Here is a 12,916-nt window from a genome sequence, read left to right on the forward strand (position 1 = left end):
GGATGGATGGATGGATGGATGGATGGATGGATGGATGGATGGATGGACAGACAGACAAATGGATGGATGGATGAATATTTTTATAAAACTGAAGGTTGGAACTGGTTCTGGGGGAGGCTCATGTGTGTCTGTTCTAGAAGTCTCTAATCAGTCTTTCATCCCAAGCTGCCCACATGTGGAACAGAAAAGGAAAGTTCCCATGTCTATTTGCTTGTGACCATTTCATTTCCCCCACAGGTGGGTCCTGGAGACACTATTGTCTACAGAACTAGACAGACCTCAGGGCTTCCGTCTTCCCCTCTGTCTGACGCTAGTCCTCTTCTTTGTGGCTCTTTTCCATCAAACTTCAGGCCTTTGGCTCTTCCCTCTGTGCTTAGTAAGCTTCCCACTGCAGGGAGAGGGGTCTGTCTTCTAATCCACTGAGTCTTCAGGACTCTGATTTAGCTGTACTTTCTCCAGCTGTGTATCCCAGATAACCCTCACTTCATAATTACCCCCTTTCTGGGTGGGTTTTTCTACACCACAAAAGAATCTTTCTAACTTAGAACTCGGTTCCTCATCATCTTACATAAATTTTATGTGTGTATCTCTATGCCAGCAGAGAGATTACCTAATTGGTACAGTGAAAGTCACGTTAATTTCTGAACAGTCCTCTTAGAAGACGCTGTCACTGAATTTTGGGTTGCTTTGATTGCGTTCTTATATATCAGGCTAAAAGTATTTCGGGGTCTCCATTTTGACTTGTGATCCTACCTCGAAGACTAAGCCAGCCAATGAGCTCCTTCCACAGTGACTCTGTGGTAGCGTAAACTCAGAGCCGGGAGGGAAGTTCAGTCATGAGCATTTCAAAAATGTATTCAACTGAAGAATGCATCCCACCAGAAAGCATGACTGTGATTTCTTTTATGATCCAGCATATGAATAAGAATTACTGTAGTGATTAGTTAGTGGCAGGAATCATTTATTTTTAGAAAGGCACAATGAAAACATTATAGAATCCCATTCAGGCATTCTTTACACATACACTCTCCTAATAACTTGGTGGTGCTTTATAGTTGATGGGTTTCTTCATGGTTTCCTCTTCATATTTCCACAGAAGTTAGGCTCATCGCCAGTTCACGAAGAAGAAAGCTGAGGTCTAGCAAAGAAATGACTGGTGATTGGGTGCTACATCTCATTCTCAAACCCAGGCCCCCTCGCTCCATTGCAAATTCTCTGCTTCCATACATTGTTAATGGGCACAGGAACCTCCCAGATGGAGTCTCCCAGGGGAACAGTTGCCTCTCTGGAGCTGTCACTGCTCTGTGTGCTGCCCCAGTCTTAAAGGAAGGCTTCTTGGGGCTTTCAGTGCTGAAGAATTGTGACTCCAGCAGGATTCAGTGTCCAGAAACTTCCAGACTTCTCAAACCACTTCAAAGCCTCACTTCCAATATCTTAACTGCTTTCTCTGCCTTCAGAAACACCCTAGGTTCTGTCTGTCCACCTCCTCCCCATCACCTTCATCCTGCCTAAGAAAGTGCCTTACGGATTCTAGATGAAATGAGTTAGATAACCGGATTCACAGGAGGGGGTGCTCAATACAAACTGAACGCTCATCTTTTTCAGTTGGGCTTTAATTGGCTGCATGCATTGCCAGTGCTTATAACCCAGCTAGGCCATGGAAGGGGGTCCAAACACTCTGTTGCAACAAGTTATAGAAGAGGAAATAACAGCAAGCATACTGTTTAGAGTGATGGAAATCTAGAACAAGAACTATAGGCATGCCTTCTCTCTGAGAGAAGGGCTGAACTGGGAAACGGACACTGCCCTATGCCTTCTGGACTATATGGCTTTGTGTCAACTGAACCCAAACTGGAGCCTTTGTTTATGCCTTTTATCTGAAAATGCCACCCACCGCAGAGCACAAAGGTACTATGGTTGTTTTTGTCATGTATCTGTGGATTATTGTAATGTAACTGAAGCCCTAAATGCTTTGCAAATGGGTTTTGCCTTGGTGGCCTCTGGGCTGCATAAGCAAAGGAATCAAAGTCCCTGGCAAGAGGCTTTCCCTTTCCCTCCATTCTCACTGTAGCCTAGGACGACCTAGGTAAAATAGAAGAACCCCACAGCGTGTAATTAGCAGGGAAGCCCATTCCCCCTCCGCTCAAAGCTGTCTTTCTAAATGACTTCCTCGATGTGCTCTTGATCAGTTCTCTCTTGAACCCATTCCCGGAGCACAGGGAGACTACCGACTGACCACACCACGTGTCTTTGGCCAGCTGAGTCTCAGGTCCTCCGATGCTGGGTAGCACTACCCAGTGCAGGGGGTGGAGGGAGAGTCACCGCGGTCTACTCCAAAAGGTACCTGTGTGACAATGGGTTTGTCTGATCTCTGCTATGAAAGGCTGAACTGGAGCCGATGATTGCAGCAGTGTTCACTGTTCGTATTCAAGCTTCCGTTGAAAGAAAGGAAGCAGCAAGCAATGGATGAAGCAAGGTGAAGACTGCTGTGGGCTTGCCTCTGTGGCCAGATGACCTGGGTCACCAAACAAGGCACTTCTCCGGACCCCACGCTGTTCCACCACGAGATAAAAATAACTGAATCTTGTCAGATACTTAGAATTCTTGGGAGGCTAGAAGGAGATCATGGAGGTGGAACAGACTTTTTTAAAGAATCTGTAGCTTTATCCATTCTGAGCAATTTTTGTTAGCATACGTTGGGTTGGAAAGACAGGGAGAAATTGTTTTGACTTCTTCATCTGGAACTTTGAATCTGAAACAGCTAAGTCAGCAGCTTCGGGGCACACCTAGGGGAGGAGCCCTGGCTCCCTGCCTCTTGTCCTAGCTGTTAAACATCAGCCCATTGCTCTAGAGTAGAATATATCATACAGATGGGACCTGGGAAGCCAAGCCGGAGGGGCCATGTGTCACTCTCTCTGTAACCACTTTGCTCCAGACCCCAAAGAATTTAAAACTCGTGTTTTCTACTCAGGCCTAACCTTCAGAAGCAGCTTGGAAAGGAGGCCTTGAGGCCTGACTGCTTCTGGGAAATGCTTACTGGCATGTAGCTGAGCCTAGCTGTCTGTTTGGGGACGTGTTCACACAGTGCTTTGAAGATGAAGCCTGGGTTGGGAGAGGTGAAGTGCATGGCCCAAGGTCCAGAACTCCTATCTGGCTAAGCTCACAGTCCTTGTGGGTACTGGAAGTGAGATCTTGCATGGCCATGGCGATGTTAAGAACTTAGCTATAGATCAAGCTGGGCCAGAGGGGTAGGCCTACCAAGCCTCACTCCCTAAAGTATTTACCCCCTAGTAAAGTTTTAGAACTCACTCTCACTCTCTCTCTCCCTCCCTTCTTCTCTCTCCCTCCCTCCCTCCCTCCTCCTCCTCTTCTCTCTCTCCCTTTCTTTCCCTCTCTCCCTCTCTCTCTTTGTCTCTGTCTCTCTGTCTCTGTCTCTCTCTCTTGGTGTGTGTGTCAATATGTCTCTATAACCCAGTAACTACAGTGGGACAGCAGCGGTGACAGTTTGAATAGGGAGCCTGTCAGGTTTTGCCTTCTTGCATCCACCTTAGCTAGTCTACTCCTGGGCCCTTCTGTGGGAGCCTGCCAGACCCAGGATGAATCTTCACAATCCCCCCTAAAAAAGCTTTCCCACCAGTACCACACCCACCGCTAACCTCAGCCTTGCTGAGGCGTTGTGGGGGACAGCCACGACTTTCTCCAAAGGATCATGGTTCCTGGTGTCTTCTTTGGACAACTATGGTAGGTCCCAGAAAAGAAGGCCTCTTGGTCTGTGATGAGGGTGGGTCACAGAAGAAAAGGTCACCGGGCAGAAAAGGACCATCTAGGCTCGAAGCTGTGTGGGTAGTCTTTCTGAGCCCCTTTTCTCTCTGCTGCTGTGGGAATACTGGCCTCAGGGCCCCCTTAATGTAGAGATCTCAGTGTTAGAATCTAAACTCCAAATGGGTGTTTCTAGTGAAGTACTCTATTCTTTGTTTGATGGAAGCAGATGTGCCCCATGGGCCTAACCTGCAGCTCTTCCCCCACTTCCCCAGGTAGCTGCACCTCTTACAACAGTGTGCTAGGACTACCCCAGGGTCTTCTTGTTCCAACTTGGAGCTTCGGGGACCTACATAAGTTCACATTCTTCTCTGGCCTCCCCAGCTGTGTATGGGGAGCGGGTAGGCTCCTGGTGTGAGCTCAGGGAAGTCTGGCTCCTTGGTTCTAAGAGATTTAGGCCCATAGGCTAGCCTATTCTGACCTATATTCCTATATTCGTCACAAAGACCTGAGCTCACTTTCTGTGATCAGTCTAGGCTGCCCTGGAGGAGAAAATACAGACTACTGCCTAGCCGGCTTTTATGCTACTCCCTTTCAGAAGAAAAGCGCATGGCCTCCCTTGGCCTCTGACAGCAGCCAGGGGGATGCGATTCTGGCGCCTGTTTTTCTGAGGGGGTAACGAGATGCAATAGGGTAGTCAAGGATCCTCTTTGGGTTTCTATGTGCTGAATCTAGAGTGACTCTCTCTGGAGCTGGATTTGTCCCTCAGCAGAGTGACAGTCACAGTCCTGGGACGTGGGAAACACAAAACAAAACAAAAAACACGATCATAGAAGTTTAGGTCTCTGAGTTTGAGATGCCCTGGAGCATTCTTGGCAAGTGGTGGTTTGGTATGGATTTTGTAGCATCCAGACAAAGGGAAAAGATTCAGCTATCCCTGTGACATGACTAGACTTGGCTAGACAGCTACAGTCTGTGGAAACAGACCAGTGTGTCTCATCTGACATCTACTGAATCAGACGAGCCTTGTCCAGTGAGCTTCTTCTGAAAGAGAGTCTAGGAGCTCACAGTTGGAAGGGCTGTGGGACTGGCTTAGAGCAACTCTCCTACATGGACCTGAGAGCCTGAAATATCCAAGCACAGTTAACTCTGCTACCTCCACGCTACTTCTCCAAACACTTGTGCACATAAGTTTGTCAGGGAAACAACTCTGGACAAAAAGTAGTTTGGGGTCCTGGGTGATAAGCAGAGCATGTGTGGTCAGCATAGTTGGGAACACATGAGATTCAGGCAGAGGTGGGGTGACAAGAGCCAGCAGTGGGTACACATCCTCTTAACCAGGCCAGGCTCAGAGGCAGGTCAGGTCCTCCTGGTATAAAGAACAAAAGTGAATTCTCTCTTCACCTTATGTCAACAAGAAGGCAGGAACCCAGCCCAGGAGAGCTCATACACGCAGGGGACTCAGGCACAAGAGGAATGGGAACAATGGTCCCAGGTTTAAAGAGAAGAATCACCCCATTGGGCTGGGAGTTGGGCTAGCAACCTGACTGTTGATTTCCTTGAGCTGTAAACCCAACGCTTCTAAAGCCTTTTCCTTGCTGAAAATGAGATTTACTCAGTGCTGAACCTAAGGCAAGACAAAGTCTTCCCGGGACCCACATGGAATTTAAGACAGACTAGAAGAAGAGGAAGAAGAAGAAAGTCAAGGGGTCTCTAGGCACCCCAACCCCTCCCTGGTTTCCTGCCACCTCCCTGAGTATCAGTCACCTCACGTCTTACGTAGTGGCGTTGGATCACAGCAGAGGTATCCAGTCTGTGTTCTGCGAAGCCCAGAGACCCCAAGCAGGGGGTCCACAGGCTCCATGGGAAACTCATACAGGCGGAACAGAACCTTGATCTACAGTAGCCTGGAGCAGTTCTGTTTTTAAGTTTAGTGTGTTGGGTTTCCCTATAAGATTTTACTTGGAAGTCCTAGTAAGAGGGAAAAAAAATAAAAAGGTAAGAACAGAAGCCAAGGAGAATATGAGGTTGGAGCATCTCCAGCCCGTTCCAGGCCGCTGTTTTCTGACTCACCCTGGTATTCTCCTCCGCACACTTTCGAGAACCATTTCTCTTTCTTTCTGCCATCATCTCAAGGAAGAATCCATACGTAAGCCCAGAAAAAGCCGCTGCTTAGATCACATTTCCCAGCGCCGAAGAGTGCTGGCTCACAGAGAAGAAAATCGGGGGTTTTTGTGGGCTGAGCAGGAAGGGCTCTGAGGCCCCGTGGCTGTAAATCAGCCTTGGAGGTTTGGATTCCCAGTAGTGTGACCTTCAGACACCCTCCTCTTCCCCCAATACCTTCACTCTCACACCCAGGCACAGGGAAGCTTGCCCAGCTCCAAGCTGCCCCTGGAAGCCAGGCCCACTTGGAGGAGCTGTTTTGATTTTTCAGGAAAAAGCTACTCATAGCCAAACCTCCCTCCCAAGAACAACACCAGCCGGGAATTCCTACGTGCTTGAAGGAGGAAGACTCTGGAAGACGGCTTGCCGTGACCTGACCCAAAAGACCCACACATAACATCCCCACCGGAAGTAGTGAGGGCCATATATAACTCTATTTGCGTTTCCCTAAATATTTCTCACTGTTGCCAGCCTCTGGTCTTCATGGCATAGAGAGCCCTGCTCTCCCATTGCCTGCTCCAGGTGGCACTTCTCTCAATGCCCACAAACCCAGGAATTCCACAAGCTCGGGGAACTGGCACACCAGAGGAACTGAAGGTTTCCATTGCACTCACAGAATTACCTTATCCAGAGAGTGTGTCTTTCTCATGGGGAAAGAGTTGGCTGAAGTTACCGACATGTGAAGCTACCGACGTGTGGGAGTGTTGCTATGGGCGTCAAGGGTGTCTCAGCCTAGACTCTCCTGCCATGTGGCCTCCAGGAATCACTTCCTTCTTATTGGCTGGTTTGAAGAAAAGGGCTCCTCCAATCAGGCAGTTCAGGCCTGGAGAGATGGCTCAGCGGTTAAGAGTACTGACTGTTTTTCCAGAGAACCTAGATTCAATTCCCAGTACCCACATGACAATTCATAGCTGTCTGTAACTCCAGGATCTAATCAGGCAATTTGTATTAAGGGTTCTTTCTTGACCAAGGTCTTGGTTTTTTTGTTTGTTTGTTTGTTTGTTTTGTTTTTGTTGTTGTTGTTGTTTATTTTGGTTTTGGTTTTTGGTTTTTTGAGGCTTTGGAGCCTATCCTGGAACTAGCTCTTGTAGACCAGGCTGACCTCAAACTCACAGATATCCGACTGTCTCTGCTGCCCGAGTACTGGGATAAAAGGCGTGCGCCACCATTGCTCAGGTGACCAAGGTGAAGGAAACACGGAATTTCGATTTTCCAGTAGAAAATGATTCTGGAGGTCACTAAAACATCCATTGTCCCTCTGTGGTGGCGGCACACACCTTTAATCCCAGCCCGTGGGAGGCAGAGGCAGGCAGATCTCTGAGTTCATAGCCAGCCTGATCTAACAGAGTGAGTTCTAGGAGAGCCAGAACTACACAAAGAAAACCTGTCTCAAACAAATAAATCCATTGTCAAAGTCAGTCTTGCTTCTCGCAGCAGAACAATCCCCCATTCCCTGAAATCTCAGGCGATAAAGCCAAGAAGGTGACGTACATAGGGATCAACGTAGAAGGTGAAAACTCTCAGCACAGTTATCCAGCAGGTATGAGTAGGTCAGGTTGTGGAGCCAGACCTTGGAGGGCAGGTCTAGGAACGGCTCCCAGGAGAGGTCATATCTAAACTGAGATTTAAAGGCTATCAGCTTCTTTGACAAAGCGGAAAAAAAAAACACAGAAGGAATATGCAAAGGAGAGGATTGGGGGAATTTCAGAAAGATTTCCCCCGATGACTAGACTCTGTGGGATGATGGAAGGGGCAGGAAGTGGGATTTCCCAGGAACTTGCATGCTAAGCTATAACAGTGGTTCTCATCCTCCTTAATGCTGAGACCCTTTAATACAGTTCTTCATGCTGCGATGACCCCCAACCACAAAATTAAGTCTGTTGCCATTTCATAACTGTGAGTTTGCTACTGTTATGAATTGTAATGTAAATATCTGTGTTTTCTGATGGTCTTAGGTGACCCTTATCAAAGGGTAGTTTGACGCCCCCCCCCCAAAGGGATCTCAACCCACGAGTTGAGAACCACTGGGCTACCGGGTTTACATCCCCCCTGCCCCGGTGAAAGCAATGAGGAGCTGCTACTGAGAATCATATAAGCAACCTTATTTGTATTTTAGAAATCTCACTCTGGCTGTCTTGTAGGACATGATTTTGAAAGAGAAAAATAACAGACTAGAAGGCAGAGATGCTTGAGGAGGCCAGAAGCAAGAGGGGACAGCGCCCTGTGTCCAGCACAACGGCAAGAAGAAGAGGAAATGAAATCAAAGTGTGTAGTAAGGGCTGTTCCTGAATGAGTTTCCTCATCTCTAACTTTCTAGGACTCGGCAGCTAAAGAAATCTGAGCAGGCATCTCACCTCCCATTTTTACCCGGCCCTCCTCCCACCTCCCACATTCTGTGAAGTCTGGCTGGCCCCTCCTACTCCTCCCCTTCTCAGGCGGGAGGCTTAGATAATAGGTGTGGCATCAGGCCCAGGCCTTCCCACCATCTTCTCCACCATCACATTCTGCTGCTCGAGCAGTTGGCCGCCTCCATGAGTGTTAATTGGAGAGACATCTGAAGTGACCAGACTGGTTCTGCAGCCGCCATGATAGACACGCTCCATCTGCTCCAACCAGGCACTTCTCAGCGCACAGGGAGGCCGGCCCGATTCTTTGGGCCCAGGGCTTGTTAGGAGTTATACACTCAGAGTTGGATTCCAGGGCTTTGAAGTGGAAACTGCTTAAAAAGAAAAGAAAAGAAAAGAAAAGAAAAGAAAAGAAAAGAAAAGAAAAGAAAAAGAAAAAAGAAACTTGGAGTACACACCTTTTGGCTTGGTGAGGAGTAGGTTAAGGCCCAGTCTTGTCCTGGGTTAGGCACAGAGCTCGCTGTCAGATTTCCTGACCAGTCATCTGCCCTTCAGTATGCATAGGGTGTGACGCTGCCACTGCACCGCTGTCTCCTGAGCTGACCAATTTAGATTCCTTCTCCAACCACCCCTTATCTATGAAGCCACGGTGGCTTGACTTTAGAATGTCATCCCACCCCCCCCGCCCCCCCGCAACTATTAATTTCTTTAGCTTTTTAAATTGAAATTATTCCATTATGTAACAGGGGACAGCAGAAATCATCTGGTCTAATCGTTCTGGTATGTTTTAAAATGTGCTTTGCTTAGTCTTGCTTTAGCAGCAGAGCGTTTAGCAGCTAATAAGACAGAGGCTACGAAAGGTCTGGAAAGGAGACTGCTTGGGTGGTCCTAACTCTGAGCCAGGGACACCTGACCAGGACAAGCTCTCCTAACTTCAAATGCATCATCTGCCCCACCCGTTCTCACAACGGCCCTGCCACCCAGCTCCCTCCTCTGCCATTCGTAGGGATGGATAATGAAAAAATGATGAATATATACCTTCCTTGTTTCAAGCCCTAAAATCTTCTAGTAGAATCTTTTCCCATGATCTAATCTTGGTACAGCACTCCCTAGTTACTAACACATATGATATATGCTGCAAAGAAATTTGTATATGCCCATTATACAGAGAAAAGAGAAATAAATTGCCACACGGGCAATAAATAACAGGGCTGAGACCCTCATCTCCAGGTTCTGTTGCCCATTCCAGGAGCAGTCGTCCACTGAGCGTGGCAGGAGTTGTTCATCCTGGAAGCAGTAATGCAGGGTCGGGTCATCTTCTGAACTAATATCTAATCATGACTAACAGAGAAACCCCGTTGCTAGGCTGCAGCATTTACAAATAACATTGAAACGTTGTTGATTGTAGTTCATCAACAGGGGAGATAGAAGTCATTAAGGAGGCTAACTGGGGACTTGTCATTAAGTAGGAGCAAACGTACTTTGAGGAAGTAACAACAGGAGAAAGAAGTCAGACTTTTGAAAGTCACAATCTACTTCCTCGGAGTCTGAGAAGGTAAATATGTTTAGTTAGGCTGGCCATGTCAAAAGGATGGAGGCGTAACTGTGTATGACAGACAGTGAACTCTAAAAAAGTCTACAGATTGAATAGCATGGGATCCAACAGCTGATCCTGGTAGGTCGTGGTCACCTACTGCACAGAGGCAGATCCTCTCCACCTATGTGAGAGCCATCAGACCATGCCTGTAGAAGGCTCAGAACTAGTCATCCCTTCTGTGCCCCAATAAGCACTTTCACAATAGATAAAACCTGCTATCGTGGTCCTGATGGGAAAGATGTACTGCTCATGGAAGAGGGCTTTGAGTGCATCCTCATGAAGCCTGGTTTTTTTATCTTGTGGCAAGTAAATCACTTGACAAATGACAGCTGCCTCATTCTCGGAAGCAAATAACAACGTTCCCATGTTAATAATAGTGAGAAGGCAATAAGAAAAACAGCAATAATTATTCATGTAAATATTATATTAAAATAACTATTATTACTTTAAGGGCAGCACATAAAAATAGCTGTTAGTCTGCAACATCCCATACATTATTATCACATTTGTTTCCGCAATACTCCTAGAAGGTAGGCAGGGAGGAAGAGGAATCAGAAGAGACTGGATGGGAATGTTCCAAATCATACAGAAAATTAGCAACAGAGCAGCTATGATTTGTGGTGAAGAGAGTTTAATAATTTGGACCCACTAAATGCCAATGAGAAGGCATGCTGGCTATTTTTTGGAAGGGTGATCTTGTGTTTGTCTATCTAGACCAGTGTTTCTCAACTTTTCCTTTAATATAATTTATCATGTTGTGGTGACCTACAACCATAAAATTATTTTGTTGCTACATCATAACTGTAATTTTGCTACTCTTATGAATTGTAATGCAAATATCTGATATGTGACCCCTGTGGGGTCATGACCCACAGATTGAGAACCACTGATCTAGCCCATTACACTGAAAAGCTGCTCTGCTGAATAGGAAGCCTGAACCCCACCAGTACAGCTGTATGTGTTGAGTGTAACGCCTCAAGAAGAGAAAGCTTGGACCTTGAGTATAAAGCAAACAGCATTCACAGTTACCTCAGTCTTGCCTATGCGGTAGAAGTTACAGAAATGATAAAGAGGAAAATACATAGCTGTGCAATGGACAACTTAGCATAAATATATGAGGGTTTGTGTTGTCAACTAAACAGAATCTAGAATCATCTAAATGATGGGCCTCCTGGACACAACTGTTGAAGGATTATGTTTTTAAATTATTTGTTTATTGTTTATTTTTGGATTATCTTGATTATATTATGTTACATGAAGTGGGAAGACTCACTCATATTCCATATTGGGTTTCATGGTCTAAGCTGATGAAGATGACTGACCAGGTCTCTCCCTCAAGAGGGTACCGGATCTCATTACAGAGGGCTATGAGACACCATATGATTGCTGGGAATTGAACTCAGGACCTTTGGAAGGGAAGGCAGTGCTCTTAACCTCTGAGCCATCTCTCCAGTCTGAGAAGATTGAGTTACTAGATTGAATTTAAAGCAAACATCTTCTTTGTGGGTATCTGAACTGAAATCAGATGATCCTCTGAGTAAGGTCTCAGAGCTAGATTGAAATATTACACATGGGTATCCTCATGAATTTGATAGTACCACAGAGGGGTACAATGCCCCGCCTGAGATCCTGGACTGTATTATCAACAGAGAAAGGGAACTGAGTGTCAGCAGGCATTCATTTGTCTTGTTTCCTGGTGGTGGATGGATATGACAAGCTGCTTCAAGTTCTCACTCATTTGACTTCCCCACCACGACGAACTGTACCCTTGAACTGTGAGCCAGAATGAGCCCTTTCTCCTTTAAGTGGCATTTGTCATAATAACAGAAAAGATGACTAAGGTAAGATCTAAGGTCATAGCTACCTTGTCTACCTCCTCTCCTTTTTCTGATGCATACACTTTGATGCCCAATACATTACCTGTTTCTTCTCTGGATCCTTATACAAGCCATAGAAAAGTCTTGATAGTTGTTGAATTTGTGTGTGTGCGCACGCATGTGTGTGTGTGTGTGTGTGTGTTGAGGGAATGAATGAATGTATTGAGAAGACATAACTGACAGAAGACAGGAGACTAGCTGAAGGTACCTCATAGTTGAGATAACCATCGTCTTCATTTTTCCTGACCAGGATACTCACATATATTCCTGTGGAAAATTTAAGAAGAGCAAAAACAATACAGAGTATCAATGAGGTAAAATAACAGCACAAGCCCCAAAACATCATCACTTTAAGATGCTGTTTAATGAACTTCTCACCACTGCTGAGGCTTGGGTCTGGCAGAATTGCCCCATGGAAAGACAACCAGCTGAAATGATGCCCACAATGTGTGTCAGCCCGCCTGGGTTCGCATGCACTACTATTTCAATCTAGTTATGGAAGGTTTGATTTTCTTCCAACTCAAATATCCCAAGTATGCCATTTGCTTTACACTGAAAGGCATATTAGGAATCTCCATGTGCAGATCCTTGGGGCAGGTACCCAGTGGGTATGGCCATCAATCTGATCAATCGACCCCATTCTCGAGGAGTTTATTGTTTAAAGAACAATATAATAAAATACAAATAAGCAAAAACAACTAGAGTACATTGCTTTGCTATTGAAGCATAAACAAGCTATTACCCAACTTGAAGCAACACCAAACCGCTACCACATTGTTCTGGAGGGTGGCAGGGCTTCCTCCTTCCAGAGACTTCAGAAGGGCATAGTCTGCTTACTTCTCTCATCTTCTGGGGCCATCCACCTTCTCTGACTCCTATCACCTTGTCCCATCTTCAAAAACAGCGGCAAAGCATCCCCTCTCTGACCTTCTGCCTCCCACCTATAAGGACGTTTGTGATTGAACTGGGACTGCCTGGTAATGCAAGGTAATTTCCTCATTTGCAGATCCTTAACCTAATTACACCTGCAGATCTTTTTCTAGGTAAAATCACATATTCCAAGTTTCAGGGATGATGATGTTTGTGATAGTGAGTGTCATTATTCTATTTACCGCTTAAAAGAACAATTAGTGGCTTGGAAAGCCCAATAGAGGCAGTTGTGAGAGACTTTTCCT

This window comes from Chionomys nivalis, chromosome 3 (genome assembly GCF_950005125.1).
Source record: "Chionomys nivalis chromosome 3, mChiNiv1.1, whole genome shotgun sequence".
In the NCBI taxonomy this organism is placed as follows: Eukaryota; Metazoa; Chordata; class Mammalia; order Rodentia; family Cricetidae; genus Chionomys; species Chionomys nivalis.